The 21,347-nt window shown below is 44.4% G+C and overlaps 1 protein-coding gene across 1 annotated transcript in view; it reads left to right on the plus strand.

The window, feature by feature from the left end:
• Positions 1-21,347, plus strand: part of LOC311228980 (FERM, ARHGEF and pleckstrin domain-containing protein 1-like) — a 313,058-nt gene that overhangs the window by 110,686 nt on the left and 181,025 nt on the right.

Consider the following 21,347-nt stretch of genomic DNA (forward strand, 5'->3'; position numbering starts at 1 on the left):
GCTTGGATTTTTTGGGTACAGGGATAATAGTGGACTTCTTCAGGCAGGTGGGGATGACAGCCTGTTCTAAGGACAGGTTAAATATGTCAGTGAATACTGGGGCCAGTTGGTCGGCACAGACTTTTAGGACGCGGCCGGGGATGCCGTCCGGACCTGCTGCCTTCCTGATATTCACTTTTTTAAAGGTCCGCCTCACCTCATGCTCTGTTACCCTGAACACTGCGCCTCCATCAGCAGCCGACCCCCCCCCCCCCCATTGCAGAGGCTTGTGAGCTGGTGTTGTTATTACCAGCATCAAACCTCGCATAGAAGGTATTGAGGTCGTTTGCTAAGGAGATGTCACTGTTCAGTTTGAGGGAGGCGCCTTTGTAGTCTGTCATCGTTTTGAGCCCCTGCCACATAGCTCTAGAGTCAGCTTGTTCAAACTGGAGTTCAATTTTATCCCTGTAGCGCCGTTTGGCCTCTGACACTGTCCTCCTTACGTTGTGTCGCGCCACCTTGTGGTCATTCATGTTGCCTGCCACTAGGCCGTCATTGTATGCTTTGGTGCGCTCTCTCAGAGCTTCACGGACGGATTTGTCTACCCAGGGTTTTTGATTTGGGTAAACTTTCATTTTGGTAGTGGGGATTGTTTCTTTCACCCTAGTACAAACATAGTCCAGCACTGTCTCCGTGTAGGCATTAATGTTATCTGTGTCGCGGAACACAATCCAGTCTGTGTGGTGAAACACTGACCGGATCGTCTCTTCTGACGTCAGATCCCATTTCTGCACCTCTCGCGAGACTACGGGAGTACTTTTAATTCTCTGTCTGTACTTTGGTGAAAGGAAAATGGATGCGTGATCTGACTTGCCAAAGCCACTATCAGAATGAGCCTTGTAGCCACCTTTAAATTGCGTGTAACAGTGATCTAGGATGTTACCGCCTCTGGTGTTGCAAGTCACATGCTGATAGAAGTCAGGCAATACCTTTCTCAGATTGGCGCTATTGAAATCTCCCAGTACTAAAATGGCGGCGTTAACGTTAGCCACTTGTATTCTATTTACCTCGTCGTGTAGTCTGGAGAGCGCAACCTTGTTGCTGGCTTGCGGTGGAATATACACTCCGACCAGGACGATCGCCGTTAACTCCCTCGGGAGGAAGAAAGGACGACACTTGATGGTTATATATTCCAGTTCTGGGGAGCAGTGGTTGGATAATTCCTTCACGTTCGTTGGATCACTCCAATTTTTGTTAAACATGAAGGCAATACCTCCTCCACGTTGTTTACCGGACTCTGATGATGTCCGATCCCTGCAATGGATAAAGAAGTGATCCGCTGGTTGAATTGCGTGATCTGGAACCTCCGGTGTGAGCCATGTTTCGGTGAAGCAAAGGACATTGCAGTCCCTAACGTCTCTTTGATATTGAATCCTTGCTCGGATGTCATCCAGTTTATTGTCTATTGATTGTACATTGGCTAGCAATATACTGGGAAGTGGTGTACGGTGGCGTCTGGATCTCAGCCTGTTTCGGATCCCAGCCCTCTTTCCTCGTCGTCTTTTCCTGGGCTCTGGGAACAAAGGGTCTGGTCCTAATCTCCGGAGAATTTCTTCAGGCCATTGATGTGGTTCGGAAAGCTGATCCAGCGAGTAATCCAGTTGGTAAGTTTCCCGTAATCCAATGTCTATGAGTGACTGACGGTCATATACATTAAATGCACCAACAGTTGGTACGCACAAAACTCTAAAAACTATAAATATTAACAAAAGTAAACACAGTCTCGACGGAGCGAACAGAGAGGCAGCCGGTCGGAGCGGCGCCATCTATCATCTAAAATAGTATAGCATGTAAAATAGAAGTAAAAATAGAGGTCACAGTGTTCAGTATAGACATATGTACAATGTTCGATGCAGAATAGAAGTAACTGAGTTACCATACAATATACAATATACTATGCAATGTACTAATATACAATACTATATAGTGCAAAGCAGAAATGGGATGAGGTACAATTTAGGTACAATTTACAGTAAGGTGTACGAGTTGTAGTGCAAATCCTTTACCAATAAATATAAAGTGTAAAGTGTGTTTAGGTGATCTAAAGTGTGGAGAGTGGGTGCTGCAGTGTGTTGTTTGTTTAAGTGAGTGTGTGCGTGTGGATGTGTGTGCTGTGTGCATTTGATGGTTGTTGCATAGTGTGTTTATTGTTCGTTGAGCAGCCTGATGGCCTGGGGATAGAAGCTTCTTCTGAGTCTTTCTGTGCTCGCCTTAAGACTCCGGTATCGCTTGCCTGACCGCAGCAGTTCAAAGAGGCAGTTGTTCAGGTGGCTGGAGTCCTTGATGATTCTCTTAGCCTTATCCCTGCACCGCTTGTTGTAAATGTTCTGGAGGGTGGGAAGCCCCCCTCCAATTGTGCGTTCGGCTGAACGTGTCACTCTTTGTAGTCTGCTACGGTCTTGTGCAGTGCTATTCCCAAACCAGGAGGTGATGTTGCCAGTCAGGATGCTCTCTATTGTACATGAGTAGAAGTTCTTAAGGATCTTCTGACTGACTTAGAACTTCCTTAGGCGCCTGAGGAAGTAGAGGCGTTGTCGTGCCTTCTTCACAACACTGTCAATGTGTGTGGTCCATGTCAAGTCCTCGGATATGTGGGCTCCGAGGTACTTGAAACTGTTCACTCTCTCTACCGGTGCCCCGTCGATGCTGAGGGGGCTGTAGTCCTTGACCCCGACCTCCTGAAGTCCACAATCATCTCTTTTGTTTTGCTGACGTTCAGGGAGAGGCAGTTCTCCTGACACCTGACACCACTGTAAAGAGACTGTCTCCCCCGGCCCCTTGCTCTTAAAGAGACTGTCTCCCCTGTCCGGCCCCTTGCTTTTAAAGAGACTGTCTCCCCTGTCCGGCCCCTTGCTCTTAAAGAGACTGTCTCCCCTGTCCGGCCCCTTGCTTTTAAAGAGACTGTCTCCCCTGTCCGGCCCCTTGCTTTTAAAGAGACTGTCTCCCCCGGCCCCTTGCTTTTAAAGAGACTGTCTCCCCCGGCCCCTTGCTCTTAAAGAGACTGTCTCGCCCGTCTGGCCCCTTGCTTTTAAAGAGACTGCCTCCCCCGGCCCCTTGCTTTTAAAGAGACTGTCTCCCCTGGCCCCTTGCTTTTAAAGAGACTGTCTCCCCTGTCCGGCCCCTTGCTTTTAAAGAGACTGTCTCCCCCGGCCCCTTGCTCTTAAAGAGACTGTCTCGCCCGTCTGGCCCCTTGCTTTTAAAGAGACTGCCTCCCCCGGCCCCTTGCTTTTAAAGAGACCGTCTCCCCTGTCCGGCCCCTTGCTTTTAAAGAGACTGTCTCCCCTGTCCGGCCCCTTGCTTTTAAAGAGACTGTCTCCCCCGGCCCCTTGCTTTTAAAGAGACCGTCTCCCCTGTCCGGCCCCTTGCTTTTAAAGACACTGTCTCCCCCGGCCCCTTGCTTTTAAAGAGACCGTCTCCCCTGTCCGGCCCCTTGCTTTTAAAGAGACTGTCTCCCCTGTCCGGCCCCTTGCTTTTAAAGAGACTGTCTCCCCCGGCCCCTTGCTTTTAAAGAGACTGTCTCCTGTCCGGCCCCTTGCTTTTAAAGAGACTGTCTCCCCCGGCCCCTTGCTTTTAAAGTTCAAGTTCAAGTTTCAAGTTTCTTTAATAGTTGTCATACAGAAGTACAGAATACTTTTATACAAAATGCTTCTTACTGTTACGCTCCAGGGACTGTGCTAGACAAGTATGAAATAAAATAGTATAGCATGTAAAATAGAAGTAAAAATAGAGGTCACAGTGTTCAGTATAGACATATGTACAATGTTCGATGCAGAATAGAAGTAACTGAGTTACCATACAATATACAATATACTATGCAATGTACTAATATACAATACTATATAGTAGGGGTGGACGGTATAAACGGTATACGGTATAAACGGTATGAATTTGCTCTACGGTATGGATTTTGCCTATACCGTGTAACCGGTAGTGCAGCTCTAAAATAGCAATGACGTCATGTAACCACAGCGCGACTATTTCACTCGCATTTGCCCCTAAAAATAGATAGAATTGGTCATAGATAATAGATATGTGCGAACTGGAAAAAGTTATTTAGGAGGCTTCGCGCAGTGCCAGCCCCTCCCGCACGCATGTAAACACGGGTCTACTAGTAGTCTAGTGGGACGGGACGTCTCCCTGAGCTAACGTTAGCTTAGCTACCGTTACAAAATGACCCAGTCAACTATTCACTTTTAGTTTAATACATGATGAGGCATTGTCTAACCGAACGGTATCTAGTCGGCCAGCTACCGATAGCTCCTGACATCAACAAACGCTCCATCAAGTCTAGTAGAGAGTAGACGTGTATGATAGCTCCGTTAGCCGTTAGCTCACGTTAACGCAAGTTAGTTCACCGTTCAAAACGAAATGTCCCATTGAACTAAATAATTCACTGAGGCGTTGTATTAACGTTATATATCCGGCTAGCAGTAGCTACAGATAGCTCCTGATATCAATGTCTTATAACACTGATTCGATGCATATTCGAGCTGAGGGCTTGCTGAGCACAGTTAAGTAACGTTATGCCAATAGGGTCCAGGTGCAGCGCCGGAGAATCCTGGCCGTAGCTCTGCTCGAGGCTACTCGAGTATAGGTCCAGATGCAGCTCTGGAGAATCCTGGCCGTAGCTGGAGGCTACTAGAGTACACACAGACAGTGGAGCTTGTTGCGTGGTGGCGATGTCTCGCAGATAATACAAGTACAAGTCTAATTATATAATATATATATTTTATAAAAAAAAAATAAAAAAATTTATCAAAAACGATGATACCGTGATATATACCGTTACCGTCTATGCTTCAGATTATACCGTGATATAAATTTTAGACCATACCGTCCACCCCTACTATATAGTGCAAAGCAGAAATGGGATGAGGTACAATTTAGGTACAATTTACAGTAAGGTGTACGAGTTGTAGTGCAAATCCTTTACCAATAAATATAAAGTGTAAAGTGTGTTTAGGTGATCTAAAGTGTGGAGAGTGGGTGCTGCAGTGTGTTGTTTGTTTAAGTGAGTGTGTGCGTGTGGATGTGTGTGCTGTGTGCATTTGATGGTTGTTGCATAGTGTGTTTATTGTTCGTTGAGCAGCCTGATGGCCTGGGGATAGAAGCTTCTTCTGAGTCTTTCTGTGCTCGCCTTAAGACTCCGGTATCGCTTGCCTGACCGCAGCAGTTCAAAGAGGCAGTTGTTCAGGTGGCTGGAGTCCTTGATGATTCTCTTAGCCTTATCCCTGCACCGCTTGTTGTAAATGTTCTGGAGGGTGGGAAGCCCCCCTCCAATTGTGCGTTCGGCTGAACGTGTCACTCTTTGTAGTCTGCTACGGTCTTGTGCAGTGCTATTCCCAAACCAGGAGGTGATGTTGCCAGTCAGGATGCTCTCTATTGTACATGAGTAGAAGTTCTTAAGGATCTTCTGACTGACTTAGAACTTCCTTAGGCGCCTGAGGAAGTAGAGGCGTTGTCGTGCCTTCTTCACAACACTGTCAATGTGTGTGGTCCATGTCAAGTCCTCGGATATGTGGGCTCCGAGGTACTTGAAACTGTTCACTCTCTCTACCGGTGCCCCGTCGATGCTGAGGGGGCTGTAGTCCTTGACCCCGACCTCCTGAAGTCCACAATCATCTCTTTTGTTTTGCTGACGTTCAGGGAGAGGCAGTTCTCCTGACACCTGACACCACTGTAAAGAGACTGTCTCCCCCGGCCCCTTGCTCTTAAAGAGACTGTCTCCCCTGTCCGGCCCCTTGCTTTTAAAGAGACTGTCTCCCCTGTCCGGCCCCTTGCTTTTAAAGAGACTGTCTCCCCTGTCCGGCCCCTTGCTTTTAAAGAGACTGTCTCCCCCGGCCCCTTGCTTTTAAAGAGACTGTCTCCCCCGGCCCCTTGCTCTTAAAGAGACTGTCTCGCCCGTCTGGCCCCTTGCTTTTAAAGAGACTGCCTCCCCCGGCCCCTTGCTTTTAAAGAGACTGTCTCCCCTGGCCCCTTGCTTTTAAAGAGACTGTCTCCCCTGTCCGGCCCCTTGCTTTTAAAGAGACTGTCTCCCCTGTCCGGCCCCTTGCTTTTAAAGAGACTGTCTCCCCTGTCCGGCCCCTTGCTTTTAAAGAGACTGTCTCCCCCGGCCCCTTGCTCTTAAAGAGACTGTCTCGCCCGTCTGGCCCCTTGCTTTTAAAGAGACTGCCTCCCCCGGCCCCTTGCTTTTAAAGAGACCGTCTCCCCTGTCCGGCCCCTTGCTTTTAAAGAGACTGTCTCCCCTGTCCGGCCCCTTGCTTTTAAAGAGACTGTCTCCCCCGGCCCCTTGCTTTTAAAGAGACCGTCTCCCCTGTCCGGCCCCTTGCTTTTAAAGACACTGTCTCCCCCGATCCCTTGCTTTTAAAGAGACCGTCTCCCCTGTCCGGCCCCTTGCTTTTAAAGAGACTGTCTCCCCTGTCCGGCCCCTTGCTTTTAAAGAGACTGTCTCCCCCGGCCCCTTGCTTTTAAAGAGACTGTCTCCTGTCCGGCCCCTTGCTTTTAAAGAGACTGTCTCCCCCGGCCCCTTGCTTTTAAAGAGACTGTCTCGCCTGTCCGGCGCCTTGCTTTTAAAGAGACTGTCTCCCCCGGCGCCTTGCTTTTAAAGAGACTGTCTCGCCTGTCCGGCCCCTTGCTTTTAAAGAGACTGTCTCTCCTGTCCCCTTGCTTTTAAAGAGACTGTCTCCCCCGGCCCCTTGCTTTTAAAGAGACCGTCTCTCCCGGCCCCTTGCTTTTAACCCTTTCACTGCCACACTACCAAATGGTTAGCCCTTTCACTACCACACTACAGCAGGTTAACCCTTTACTATCACACTTAGGGATGGGTACCGAATTCGGTACTTTTAAAGGTACTTACCGAAACACGTCGGTACTACCGAGTATCGATTCACGTGAAATACCGTAATTTTTTATTTTTTTTAAGTGTTATTATAAAAAAATTTACACTTTTTTTAACTTTTTTCTTTTCACGTCAACGTTCACACGCACAATATATGCTTACCTAGGATTTGACTTGATTCAACAACAAAGCAGTCGGGGCAATGGCAAGCCGAAAACGGTCGAAAATGTGAAGTTTGGATTTTTTTTTACAACTGAGGTAGGTAGATTACATTTTTAGAGACTAAAGTACCAAAAAAAGGTACCGTTGGGTACCGGTATCGATTCACAGGTACCGGTACCGTATCGGTTCAAATGTGAACAGTACCCATCCCTAATCACACTACAGATGGTACGTCTGTAGTGTGATAGTAAAGGGTTAACCTGCTGTAGTGTGGTAGTGAAAGGGTTAAAGAGACTGTCTCCCCCGGCCCCTTGCTTTTAAAGGGGACATGTTATAAGTAGTGCTGTCAATCGATTAAAATATTTAATCTGATTAATCGCATGATTGTCCATAGTTAACTCGTGATTATTATTTTTTTTTTCTACCTTAAACGGATCTTTTTCAAGTTCCAAGTTTTAATACTCTTATCAACATGCGAGTCAACAAATGCTTGCTTTATGCAGCCATTTAACACAAAAGGATGACCCTCATGCATTGCAAATTTGCATCAAATTCAAAACAGAGTGATGCACAAAATAACTTAAAAGAAAATAATAATTGAAAACAATGAATAATGTGTGCATGAAATAATAGGGGAAAGAAAACGTTAGGAACTTGTTACATTCACCCACACAAGGGCTGAGGACTCACACCCCCGCCCACCCCTCTCTCTCACACACACACACACACGCACACACACACACACACACTCTCCCAACTCTCTTTCTCTCTTGCCCCTTCCTCATCTCTCTCACACCTCCCCCCCCCCCCCCCCTCTCTCTCTCTCTCTCTCTCTCTCTCTCTCTCTCTCTCTCTCTCTCTCTCTCTCTCTCTCTCTCTCTCTCTCTCTAATTCAATTCAATTCAAATGGGCTTTATTGACATGGGAAACATACGTTTACATTGCCAAAGCCAAACAAAACAAAACAATCAAACAGAGAAAACAAAAGAAATAAGTACATTGGAAATCAGTACATTACAGACGGAATTTCTTTTACAGTCTTTATGGTGGTTGCATTCCGCTGGATGTCCTTTTCTTGTCACAGCAGCTCACAAATCTTGCTGCTGTGTTTGCACATTCTTGTATTTCTCCCAGTAGGTATGGGAGTTTTGAGTTATTGTCCATGTTTTCAAAGTCTCTTTGGGTGTTTGCAATTTGTGGGAAGTATATGTCTCTGATGTCTTGGTATAGGGGGCAGATTGTTAGGAAGTGGAGCTCGGTTTCCACCTCATCTTGTGTGCAGTGGGTGCATAGTCTGTCTTCGCTTGGGAGCCAGGTCTGCCTATGGCGTCGTTTCTCGATGGCTAGGCTGTGCTCGCTGAGTCTGTACCTAGTCAAGGATCTTCTTCGTTTTGGGTCAGTCACAGTGCTCAGGTATTCTGCCACTGTGTACTCTCTGTTTAGGGCCAAATAGCATTTCAATTTGCTCTGGTTTTGGGTTGTTTCTTTCCAATGTGTCAGATAGTTTTCTTTTTGTTTTCTTATAATTTGATTTAGTCCAGTGTGGTTTCTGTCTGGTGGCTCTGCTTGTGTTTGTGAGCAGAGTCCCAGAACCATCTGGCTGAGTGGGCATCTATCGAGGGTCTCTCTGTGGGTGAGGGCTATGTTGTGGAGTGTGTCTGGGTCGCTTTCTTTTAGGTGATTGTGGAATTTGAATGCTCTTTTTTGAATTTTTATGATTAGTGGGTATCTTCCTAGTTCTGCTCTGCATGCATTATTTGGTGTTTTCCGTTGGGTGCGGAGAATGGATTTGCAAAATTCTGCGTGCAGAGTCTCAATTGGGTGTTTGTCCCATTTGGTGAAGTCTTGGTTGCAAGTGGGCCCCAGGCTTCACAACCATATAGGGAAATCGGTTCTATGACGGAGTCTAATATTTTGAGCCAGATTTTGATTGGAATGTCTAACTTGATGTTCCTTTTTATGGCATAAAAGCCCTTCTTGCTTTGTCTCTCAGGTCGTTCACAGCTTGATTGAAGTTCCCTGTAGCACTGATGTTTAGGCTGAGATATGTGTAGTTTTTTGTGTGTTCTAGGGAAATTGTGTCTAGGAGGAATTTGTGTTTTTGTTGTTGTAGGCTGTGCCTTTTTTGGAATATCATAATTTTAGTTTTGTTTAGGTTTACTGTCAGTGCCCATGTCTGGGAGAATTTGTGCAGAAGGTCAAGGTGCTGTTGTAGCCCTTCTTTTGTTGGGGACAGCAGCACCAGGTCATCTGCAAACAGTAGGCATTTGACTTCTGTGTTTGCTAGGGGGATGCCAGGTGCTGCAGTTTGTTCTAATGTTTTTGCCAGTTCATTTATGTATATGTTGAAGAGGGTTGGACTCAAACTGCACCCCTGTCTAACCCCACGGCGTTGGGGGAAGAAGTCTGTGTGTTTTCCTTCAAACCTCACAGCACATCTCTCTCTCTCTCTCTCTCTCTCTCCTCTCTCTCTCTCTCTCTCTCTCTCTCTCTCTCTCTCTCTCTCTCTCTCTCTCTCTCTCTCTCTCTCTCTCTCTCTCTCTCTCTCTCTCTCTCTCTCTCTCTCTCTCTCTCTCTCTCTCTCTCTCTCTCTCTCTCTCTCCCTCTCTCTCTCTCTCTCTCTCTCTCTCTCTCTCTCTCTCTCTCTCTCTCTCTCTCTCTCTCTCTCTCTCTCTCTCTCTCTCTCTCTCTCTCTCACACACACACACACACTTAGAGTCAGAAACAAACATAGTATCAATGAGAGAGTATCAATAATACACCTGTGAAGTGTAAGTCTAGTAAAAATAATAATAATAATAATAAGTTACAAACTTTTTTCTAAAAGGTTAATACCGCGTTAACTTTGACAGCCTTAGTTTGATCCCCTTGGGGAAATTAAGGCAGCATGGGGGAGGGGAGAGGAGGTACAGGTAGTAAAAACAAGCAGTGTAAACAATATAACAAGTCAATATAATTAACTATCTAACTAACTGAAATATACAGTATCACAGTTTTCACATAAGGTGCAGTATGCATACGGTAGTGTTATATTGTCCTTTTTAGGTTCCTAGTAGTTGTAGTTGGATGTCTGGCAGCGGTCCCTGCCCGCTGTTGTGGAGCCTGATGGCTGCTGGATATATCGCTGAGTCTTTGTATGGATCTGGCAGGTGAAAGGTTTTGTTTTAGACACTGGGGAGGGAGAAACGACGTGATGTACTGCTTCCCGTTTGGCTGCGTGTAGAAGATTAACGAGCCTAAAGAGCTGCTCAGAATTAATTAATCAATCAATCAATCAATCAATCAATTAATTGGCTTTGATTAATCGGTTAGCTGTGCTTTTTTTGGAGCCAGAAACACTGCCTACCTTAATGTACTGCTTTTCTTGTTTTGTTTTTCACTCTTGGGTGTGGAGTAGCCAGGCTAATAGATAGATAATGAATATAATTCATCTAAAAGTTGGTGCGTGCGATGTGTCCAATACAAGGGAAGACGGAGGTGCTTGAATATGAGTGATTTCCGTACGAAAAAAAAACGGATTCAGGTCCATAAATATTTGGACAGTGACACACAATGCTCACACTTCGGGCTCTGTAGTGTACACCGCACCACAATGGACTTGAAATCATTCTGGTGGCCCATTTTATTTATGAATCGTTAATTTGTCCAATTACCTTTTGGTGCCTTAAAAAGGAGGAGGCACCTATGGAAATAGTTTCTACACCATTCACCTGATTTGGATGTAAACCCCCTCAAAAGAAAGCTGAAAGTCTGCACTTAACCTGTTCCACCCGACGAGGTCGGTACCAACCCCAAAATGGCATATGGTCATAAATCAATATTTTTCAGTGTTGCATATTTTTTGCGATTTTTTAATCAAAAGTTTTCAAGTATTAACATCACTAACATGTCACAAAAGTATGTAGAATGTATATTATCATCAATACGTTAGTTTAGCAATAGGTTAAAAGTGCCATTAGATAGTTTTAACTTCTCGATTTGCTGAAGTCTATTCCAAGACGGCGACCATTTTGGAAAATTTGAATTATGGGAATTGTAGGTTTTTTTGTGGCCATTTTGTCGAGGGGATGCATAGCTGTGGATCAGCGTTGGAATTATTCCGAACTACACTTCCTGGCAGATACTGTGGGGGTTCAAAGTTCAGCGTTCTGAATGAATTATTTCAATAACTGTTATTATTCGGGATAATAAGCCACAAAAGGTAAAGTTTTTGACAAATATTGAAACGCAGTTAGTTTCTCCTCCCTATTGTTAGCATGTAGCAACAATTAGATCTGAAATTAGTTTCAAAATGGTTGCACTGTGGTGAAAATAAAAAGGTACAGTAAATTACAGTAGATATCATTATCTGTTCCTATGCATGCCTGGTGATACTAAATCCAAATTGAACTCATTTGAAAGATAATATATGTATATATATATATAAATGTGCAAATTGGCTATAATAAGGTAATTTATAAGCATCATATTCTATATTCTATAATAATATTTCAAATTGCATTGGTCCGGATGGGAGAATTCAGTACTGTATCTACAGAACCTTCTGTTTAATCATCTTCCCTTTATTAATTTCCTTAGATTTTTTGTACACATGATCTCAAGAGGGTACTGAACAAGATCAGTTGCAGTTTTTTAAGTTTGGTCATTATTATCATGGTGTTATTCACTGTCAAAGATTCAAAGAAAAATCTGAATTCATATTCTCCTTTGTTTCATCACAACATAGATGTACCTAGATACCAAGAATATGCAAATAGCCTTGTAGAAGTGGAGCAATATTCCATTTACCTAGGTATATATTTTAGGCGAAAATATTCCATGGGTGGAATAGGTTAAAGCACATCTTGATTGTTTCATTTCAAGTCCATTGTCATGGTGTACAGACAGACAAAATTATGAGAATTGTGTCGATGTCAAAATATTTTGGGGGGGGGGGGTCAGTATGTTGATCCACAGCACTATCGATCAGTGTGTTGATTCACCACCAGGGGGTCAGTATGTTGATTCACCACCAGGGGGTCAGTGTATTGATTCACCACCAGGGGGTCAGTATGTTGATTCACCACCAGGGGTCAGTATGTTGATTCACCACCAGGGGGGTGCAGTATGTTGATTCACCACCAGGGGGTCAGTATGTTGATTCACCACCAGGGGGGTGCAGTGTGTTGATTCACCACCAGGGGGTGCAGTATGTTGATTCACCACCAGGGGGTGCAGTATGTTGATTCACCACCAGGGGTGCAGTATGTTGATTCACCACCAGGGGGTGCAGTATGTTGATTCACCACCAGGGGGGTCAGTGTGTTGATTCACCACCAGGGGGTCAGTATGTTGATTCACCACCAGGGAGTCAGTATGTTGATTCACCACCAGGGGGCAGTGTGTTGATTTACAGCACTATCGATCAGTCGAGGCGCCTCTCATCTGTCATAATTAGGGATGCTCGATATTGGCTTTTTTACCGATACCGATATTGTCCAACTCTTAATTTCCGATACCGATATCAACCGATATCAACCGATACCGATATATGCAGGGTTGAATAATTTCAGGTAATTAACATTACATATCTCTTGTTGTGGAATTAACACAACACTATGCATACTTTTGACAATAAATTAAATCAGAATTTGTTCTTACTTGCTTGCCTGGGTAAATAAAAGTTCTAGAAATGTAAAAAAAAATAAAAATAAAATGTTTAAAACCGATACCGATATTTTCCGATATCACATTTTAATGCCGATATCGGCCGATAATATCGGACATCCCTAGTCATAATACATAATGTGTAAAACATTCTGAACTCAAGCTACTAGTCTCCATGGCAGGTGGAGGAAGAACATGGCTTCCCTGTCGTCGTATCCGCCTCCTCTTCCTCGCCCCCCTCGTCTCCTCCTCCTCTTCCTCGCCTCTCGTCTCCTCCTCCTCGCCCCTCGCCCCTCGTCTCCTCCTCCTCGCCCCTCGTCTCCTCCTCCTCTTCCTCTTCCTCGCCTCACTCCGCCACACTGCCACAGGAAAAGGCTCTTGCTGTGAGGGGAAACTGATACAATTATCTTGGCATTTCTGTTTTAATTGCAAACACTACGTTAGAGATGCACTATTTATTAATATGATGATTGATGATTAGGGCTGTTGTACCAAATGTCATTTTTTAACATTCGAAGCTTCTATTGAAGTATTCGAACGAAGCTTCGAATGTCTGTCATATTTTATGACTTAATCAAATATATATATTTTTTTAATATCCTCAAACTAAATCCTCAATTTGAATAAAGTGATTAATCTGATTAAATGAGTCTTTATTTTTTTATTAAATCAACTTTCTTTAATGAATATATAACTCGTCAGTTTCGTCAACATAAATAATCCAATAAGGGCACGGTTGGTACGAAAGTGATGGTGACATCTTATAGTATAATACTATAATATTAGTGTAGCCTAATCTTTATCTGCAACTGTGAGGAAAAACCCCATTGGTTTAAACAGAATGAATAGACACGTAAAAAAAAGATATAAAAAAAAAAGAAAATGTATTACATTTTTTTAATGTTGATTTAGAATTGTCAACATTATGATTAGGGATGGGTACCGAATTCGGTACTTTTGAGGTACCGAACCGAAACAGGTCGGTACTACCGAGTATCGATTCAAGTGAGATACAGATAAAAAAGAAAAAAAATTTACCTTTTTTCTTTTCATGTCAACGTTCACACGCACAATATATGCTTACCTAGGATTTGACTTGATTCAACAAAAAAGCAGTCGGAGCAATGGCAAGCCGAAAACTGTCGAAATTGTAGTTATTTGAAGTTTGGATTTATTTTTTTCGACTGAAATTACATTTCTTGAGACTAAAGTACAGAAAAAAGGTACCGTTGGGTACCGGTATCGATTCACAGGTACCGGTACCGTATCGGTTCAAATGTGAAAGGTACCCATCCCTAATTATGATCGAAGCTTCGAAGCATTCGGTACAGCCCTATTGATGATAGAACATGACCGCTGGTCTGGCACTGTGGCTTCCCCCACTAACCCTACCTGAGCAGGGCGATTAGCCATTAGTATTTGAATAGTGGAGTATCAAATAGCGATCTTGTGAGTTTTGCACATCCCTAATAGAAGTTCTCAGATATCCACGTCTCTGAGCGGATCTCGGCCTGTCTGTCCGACATCTCCGCCTGGATGACGACCAACCACCTCAAACTGAACCTAAGCAAAACAGAATTGCTCCACCTGCCGGCCAAATCCTCCCCCCTGACCGACCTCTCCATCACAGTCGAGAATGCAGCTGTGACCGCGTCCCCGACCGCCAAGAACCTTGGTGTTGTCCTCGACAACCAGTTGAACTTCTCTGCTCACATCGCAGCGACAACCAGAACCTGCAGATTCCTCCTGAGCAACGTCAGAAGGATCCGCCCCTTCCTGACAAAAGAAGCCACCCAACTCCTCGTCCAATCAACAGCCATCTCCCGCCTCGACTACTGCAACCGTGCAACGCACTGCTCGCTGGCCTCCCGGCCACTGCCACCAAACCTCTTCAACTCATCCAGAACGCAGCGGCCCGCCTGATCTCAAACCTACCGAAGTCGGCCCATGTCACCCCACTTCTTAGGGACCTGCACTGGCTCCCCATTGCTGCACGTATCCACTTCAAGGCCCTCGACCTAGCATACCGTGCGGCAAAGGGAACCGCTCCCGCCTACCTCCGGTCAATGGTCTCTAACTACACACCCTCAAGACCCCTACGCTCTGCATCTTCTGGCCGCCTCAGACCTACTCCTATCCAAGCTCCGGGAGGGTCATCAAAGAGAAGTCGCCTATTCTCAGTCCTTGCCCCACAATGGTGGAATGAACTGCCCACCACAGTTAGGACAGCCGAAACCCGTCCAATCTTTCGCCGTCGACTAAAGACGCACTTCTTCAACCATTATCTGAATTAAAAAAAGAAAAAAATATCTAACCCTAACTAACCGTACTGTCATGCACTTGTCCTAATAAACTAACCTACACTGTAGCACTCAACACTTTGATGAACATTGTTACTCAGCTGATAGAGTTGTGCCCTTCCTGATGGCTTGTCGTACAGAACTTGTAAGTCGCTTTGGATAAAAGCGTCAGCTAAATGACTAAATGTAAATGTAAATGGACATAACGGTATCTGACGTCTCCTGCTTTCAGGTCTAGAGCTGGAATCATCACATTTCACACGTTGTGGCGTCACACTCCCACACAGAGTCACCTGCACGTCGCAGCCTGCAAAACTGACAGCGGAAAGGCGTAGGAGTGTGATGCAGGGGTCTAGCCTATGGTTGCTCTCTCTCTGTCTCTCTCTCTCTCTCTCTCTCTCTCTCTCTCTCTCTCTCTCTCTCTCTCTCTCTCTCTCTCTCTCTCTCTCTCTCTCTCTCTCTCTCTCTCTCTGTCTATCTCTCTCTCTCTGTCTATCTCTCTCTCTCTGTCTATCTCTCTCTCTCTGTCTCTCTCTCTCTGTCTCTGTTTCTCTCTCTGTCTCTGTGTCTCTCTCTCTCTCTCTGTCTCTCTCGTTCTCTCTCTCTCTGTCTCTCTGTCTCTCGCTCTGTCTCTCTGTGATGCAGGGGCCTAGCCTATGGTCGCTTTGTCTCTCTCTCCGTCTCTCTGTCTCTGTCTCTGTCTCTGTCTCTGTCTCTGTCTCTCTCTCTCTCTCTCTCTCTCTCTCTCTCTCTCTGTCTCTCTCTGTCTCTCTGGGGCTTGAAGGTCAAGGGTAGAGCTAAACAATTATTCCATCAATCCAAATCATTAAGAATGAACTATTTAGGGGGGGCAGGTGGCGCACGGAGATTACATTTGTCACCAACACCGGGAGACACTAGGATTCGCCTGTTCGAATCCAGCTCCCGGCGTTGCTATCAGCTTGGCTGGCCTCTCACACTGATACAATTGGCTGTATCAGGGGGTGGGAAAGCTGAAGGGTGGGTCCTGGGCGTTGTGGACAGCGACCCCTACAGTTCGGTCGGGGCGCCTGCTCAGCGAGGGTTGGAACTGAGGAGAGATAGTGTGGCCTCCCACACGCTACACTCTCCCCGGTGAGAACCTGCGCGGCCAGGTTGGCCTGCCCCAGGCTGCACATGCGTCGGAGGAAAGCATGTGACAGTCTCCGGTCTCCCGGACCAACAGTAGGGGAAAGTACGCAACAACCAGGAAGGGTGGGATGGGAGAAAAAAAAATTGACATGTTGTGGTATTTGTAGTGTGTGTGTGTGTGTGTGTGTGTGTGTGTGTGTGTGCGCTCGTGCGTGTGTGTGTGTGTGTGTCTCTGCGTGAGTGACATGCTGAGCTCCTTATTGGCCTGACCTTGTGAGTTACAGTTAATTAATCTCTTCTTAATGAACCTATTGATTGACTTTATTTGCATGAGCACTGTGCTGTATTTAAATATACAGTAGTAGAGAGAGAGGGGGGAGAGAGAGGGGGGAGAGAGAGGGGGGGGAGAGAGAGGGGAAGAGAGAGACTTTCACTGATGCAGGTCTATTGCTGCATGACTTGTACCATGGCAGTTCTTTTCACGATGACACAATTCTCATTTTGTTTCCCCTACACATATATTTATTTGCCACAACATCACATGAAGCGGCTCTCCTCGCTGCACACGGTTATTTATTTTTTTACTTTGTTAATACCCTAGTTACAGTACAGCAACCAAATTAAACTGTATCAATTCAACTGACAATGTGAATAGTATGATTTATTTTTATTTTTCACACACACAAAAAATCCTGCGAAATAAGCTGTTTTGACCTGCACCTCAAAGAATCGGAATCGAGAATCGTTTAGAACAGCAATCGAAATGGAGAATCGGAATTGGAACCGGAATCGTTCAAATCCAAACGATGCCCAACCCTACTAGCAACCGGAGAGTTTACAAGAAACACAATGGAGACACTAACCCAACCATACAGTGTTGTCACGATACTGGAATTTCGAACTTCGATACGATACCTTGAAAAGTATCGATATTCGATACCATTTTTGATCCCACAGGGAAAAAAGTTCAATCTTAAAAAAAAAAAAAAAGAGAAAAAAAAGTTTTTTTTTCTTTTTTTTTTTTTATATAAATGTTGCTTTTGTTGCTGGTTGATTCTCCTCAGCTTCTCTCTGGTACTATAAGAGAAGATACATATAACACTTTTTAAACCCTTTGTTTATCTTTAGATCACACATTCAAAAATGTTCATCTCACTTCAATAATTTTTATTGCAGAACATGGTATTTTCTCAAGCAGACAGATGTCAACACTGTAATCTGTGTTGCATGTACCTGACAAACTGAACAGTTTGTATTTCAGTCATATTCCAACTTAACTGAATGCACGTGTGTGTGTGTGTGTGTGTGTGTGTGTGTGTGGACTACTGTACTATTACAGGTATTGAAATGAACAATGCAACTTCCTTATACAAAAAAAAGATTTAATTTTTTTTATGAATAAGTAAATATCGATATTTCGGGAAATGAGTATTGAAACCGTTTTAAATATTCAGAATCGATATGTATCGATTTTTCGATATTTTTGACAACACTACAACTAGGCCTGCCGCGATAAGCAATAAATCGATTAATTGCCGCGATAATTAAAATGAATGCAATGATTTTGACGGGCGCGATTAATTGCTATTTGCGCGTTTGTTTTAATGAGGCGGAACCAGTCCAGTACCCCTCGTCAGTCACTCCGTGTGGGGGGCCGCTGGCCTTACTACAGAGCACAGCACGGGAGCTCCGTGGGGCACTAGCAACGCCACATATAGCTTAACTACATTTCTCAATAGTGTTGCTCCTTTTAACCAAATAGCGTTCTTTGTAGTGTAACGTTAGCTATTTTTAGACCCAAGTAGTTACTCGCTACTGCCCGGAGAAACTGGACTGCTAAATAAAGATTAAAGATCTAGTGTTGATGCTCATTCAATGCCAACAACATTAGACGAAATACAACGTATAGCATAGCTACAACACAGAATAACGTTAATACAATTACATGCATCATTGTTTACAATGAACGGGTGGGACTAGTCAAAGGACTGGACACGGGGACAAGTTAAACATGAATACATTTATTATAACAGGTAATCGAGTTGCGCTCCCATGCCTACGCACCACAGGGCTATTCTATTCTATACGGCTTTGACGCTTCCTCCTCATCGTTGATTGCCTGTAGTAGCTGCATCTAACGTTAGTAGCTAACGTTAAAACTAACCTAAAGTTAGTTGCTCACCAACAATCTCAACATTTGTTTTATCATTAGCTCAAAAACACAGAACCGGACGAGATGCTGCTAGGATAATAACAACAATACTTCCGCTCCGGTCGGTGGGCTTCAAAATAAAAGTCTAAAACCGGAAAAGACGGAGCGGTGGGCTTCAAAATAAAAGTTTTGGGAAATACATTTCTCAAAAAAAAATTCTCTAACCGGTCGCAATAATATCGCTTATCTTGATATTTTCGGGGGCAATTAATCGCCCAGCAAAATGTGTTATCGTGGCAGGCCTAACTACAACCATACCAAACCAAACCTGGCCATGGCTATAGCCCCCAGCCAGGCTGAGCAGAGCTAATGGAGACCAGGCATAAAACGTAGCCCGACGTCTTAACAAGCCTGCTCCGAGGGGGCAGCTGTAAAGACGACTTCAAAGAGAAGATAATTCACGGTGATAATACTATCTCTGTTTGAGTGATGCTCTGGTCTTTATCTGGTAAATGCTGCCAGAGGAAAAAATAACAACAACAACAACAACAACAACAACAACAACAACAACAACAACAACAACAACAACAACAACAACAACAACAACAACAACAACAACAACAGAGAAGGGACTGAGGGGGAGAACATTTTACACAGTATATACAGTTGCAATCAAAATTATTCAACCCCCATTGCACATTAGATTTATTGGCTAAATATACAATTTTCCAACTGTTTACAATAAACAAATGACACAAGAACTTGTTTAAGTTGTTTAATGAAACTAATATTACAAGGGTTGTTATCCACATTTTGAGACAGGGGGTTGAATAATTTTGAGACTGCAGTAGTGATTAAAGGTAGCATTTTGAGTTGAATTTTGATAAAAAACCATGGCAACTAAGTATTTTAACTAGGGATGTCCGATATTATCGGCCTACCGATATTATCGGCCGATAACGGCATTAAAATGTGATATCGGAAAATATCGGTATCGGTTTTAAATTATTATTATTATTTTTTTTACATTTCTATAGAAATGATGTCCGATATTATCGGCCTACCGATATTAACGGCCGATATCGGCATTAAAATGTGATATCGGTTGATATCGGTATCGGAAATTAAGAGTTGGACAATATCGGTATATCGGTATCGGTAAAAAAGCCAATATCGAGCATCCCTAATTTAAACTGTTCTTGTCTACTTTGTTTATTGCAGCTGACAATTTAAAATGTTTGCCAAAAAGCCCAATAGGCAATGGGGGTTGAATAATTTTTATTGCAACTGTATATATATATATATAAATATAAATAAAGTGTCCATTATCCAAGAATGGCGTATACAAGCCCTGTATCTTTATATGTATCTTACATATAAATTAGTCCATAATCACTTCCCACTAATAATAATAATAATAATGGATTGGATTTATATAGCGCTCTTCATGACACCCCAGTGACCCCAGAGCGCGTACAGAGTCCATTATTCATTCATACACAGTCATACCGGTGGTGGTAAGCTACAATTGCAGCCAGAGCTGCCCTGAGGCAGACTCACGGAAGCGTGGCGAATAATCCACCACCACCAACATTCATTCACATGCATACACATTCATACGAGGCAAGTAGGTTAAGTGTCTTGCCCAAGGACACAACGGCAGTGGGATGGACATGGGCTTGAGCGGGATTCGAACCACCAACTCTTCGATCATTGGACGACCCGCTCTACCCCTGAGCCACGCCGCCCATCATCAAGTCATCCATTTCTTCCACACTGTAGATCTCTCTTATAGTTTCTAACCATTCTTCAGTAGCAGGCGGTTCACATCTGAGTCCAGTGTGTTAGATAACAGTGTTTCTAGCCTTTAATCATTTCTCTCACTCGTCACCTACTGTTCCGTGACCGTTATCAGCAGATTCCTCTGTGTGTGTGCTGCAGTAGAGTCTGCCCCTCCTCTTCCTCCTCCTCCTCTTTGCCCCCACCCCCCCCTGCTCATGACCTGCCCTTGGCTCCACCCTGCGCGCACACACACACTCACACACACACGCACGCACGCACGCACGCACACACACACACACACACACACACACACACACACACACACACTCACTCACTCACTCACTCACTCACTCACTCACTCACTCACTCACTCACTCACTCACTCACTCACTCACTCACTCACTCACTCACTCACTCACTCACTCACTCACTCACTCACTCACTCACTCACTCACTCACTCACTCACTCACTCACTCACTCACTCACTCACTCACTCACTCACTCACTCACTCACTCACTCACTCACTCACTCACTCACTCACTCACTCACTCACTCACTCACTCACTCACTCACTCACTCACTCACTCACTCACTCACTCACTCACTCACTCACTCACTCACTCACTCACTCACTCACTCACTCACTCACTCACTCACTCACTCACACACACACACATACAGATAGATGAAAGCAAGCATGGATACAGTATATATACACACATTTTACTTGCACGTACACATTCTTTATGGAATTTTGAATAGTCATCATTTCTATTTATAATGACTTGCAGTTACATGTGACGGCAGCACGGAAACCCCTCCCTCACATGCGTGTGCAGCAGACGTAGGTTTGAGATATATACGTACATCTTTCTTTAACCCTTTCACTACCACACTGCAGAAGGTTAACCCTTTACTATCACACTACTACACGACGGTTAACCTTCCGTATTGTCGCAGTGAAAGGGTTAAACCCGTTGGTAGCGCGGCAGTGAAAGGGTTAAACGTGCGCCGTCGTTTGAAGCGCACTATAAAAAAGGGCCACATGCACCTCTCAGGAAACGCAGGGAAAACAAACAGCCTTGTTTTCAGTTTGACGCCCGCGTTCCTTTTTGAAGTCACACATTAGGTTCTGAATGGGCTTCACCGGGCCCCCTGTACTGTATTATTAATCAACACACAGCCGCTGCATTGCGTGTCACATTGCATTGGGAGTCGAAATAAAGTAGTGACTCTCTCCCAAACTAAACAGATCTCAGAGCGACGGGAGCGGCCTCCTCTGATTGGGAGCCCCTTCGTTTTTTCTCCTATTTTAT

The sequence above is a fragment of the Notolepis coatsorum genome (assembly GCF_963971535.1).
Source record: "Notolepis coatsorum genome assembly, chromosome: 5".
In the NCBI taxonomy this organism is placed as follows: domain Eukaryota; kingdom Metazoa; phylum Chordata; class Actinopteri; order Aulopiformes; family Paralepididae; genus Notolepis; species Notolepis coatsorum.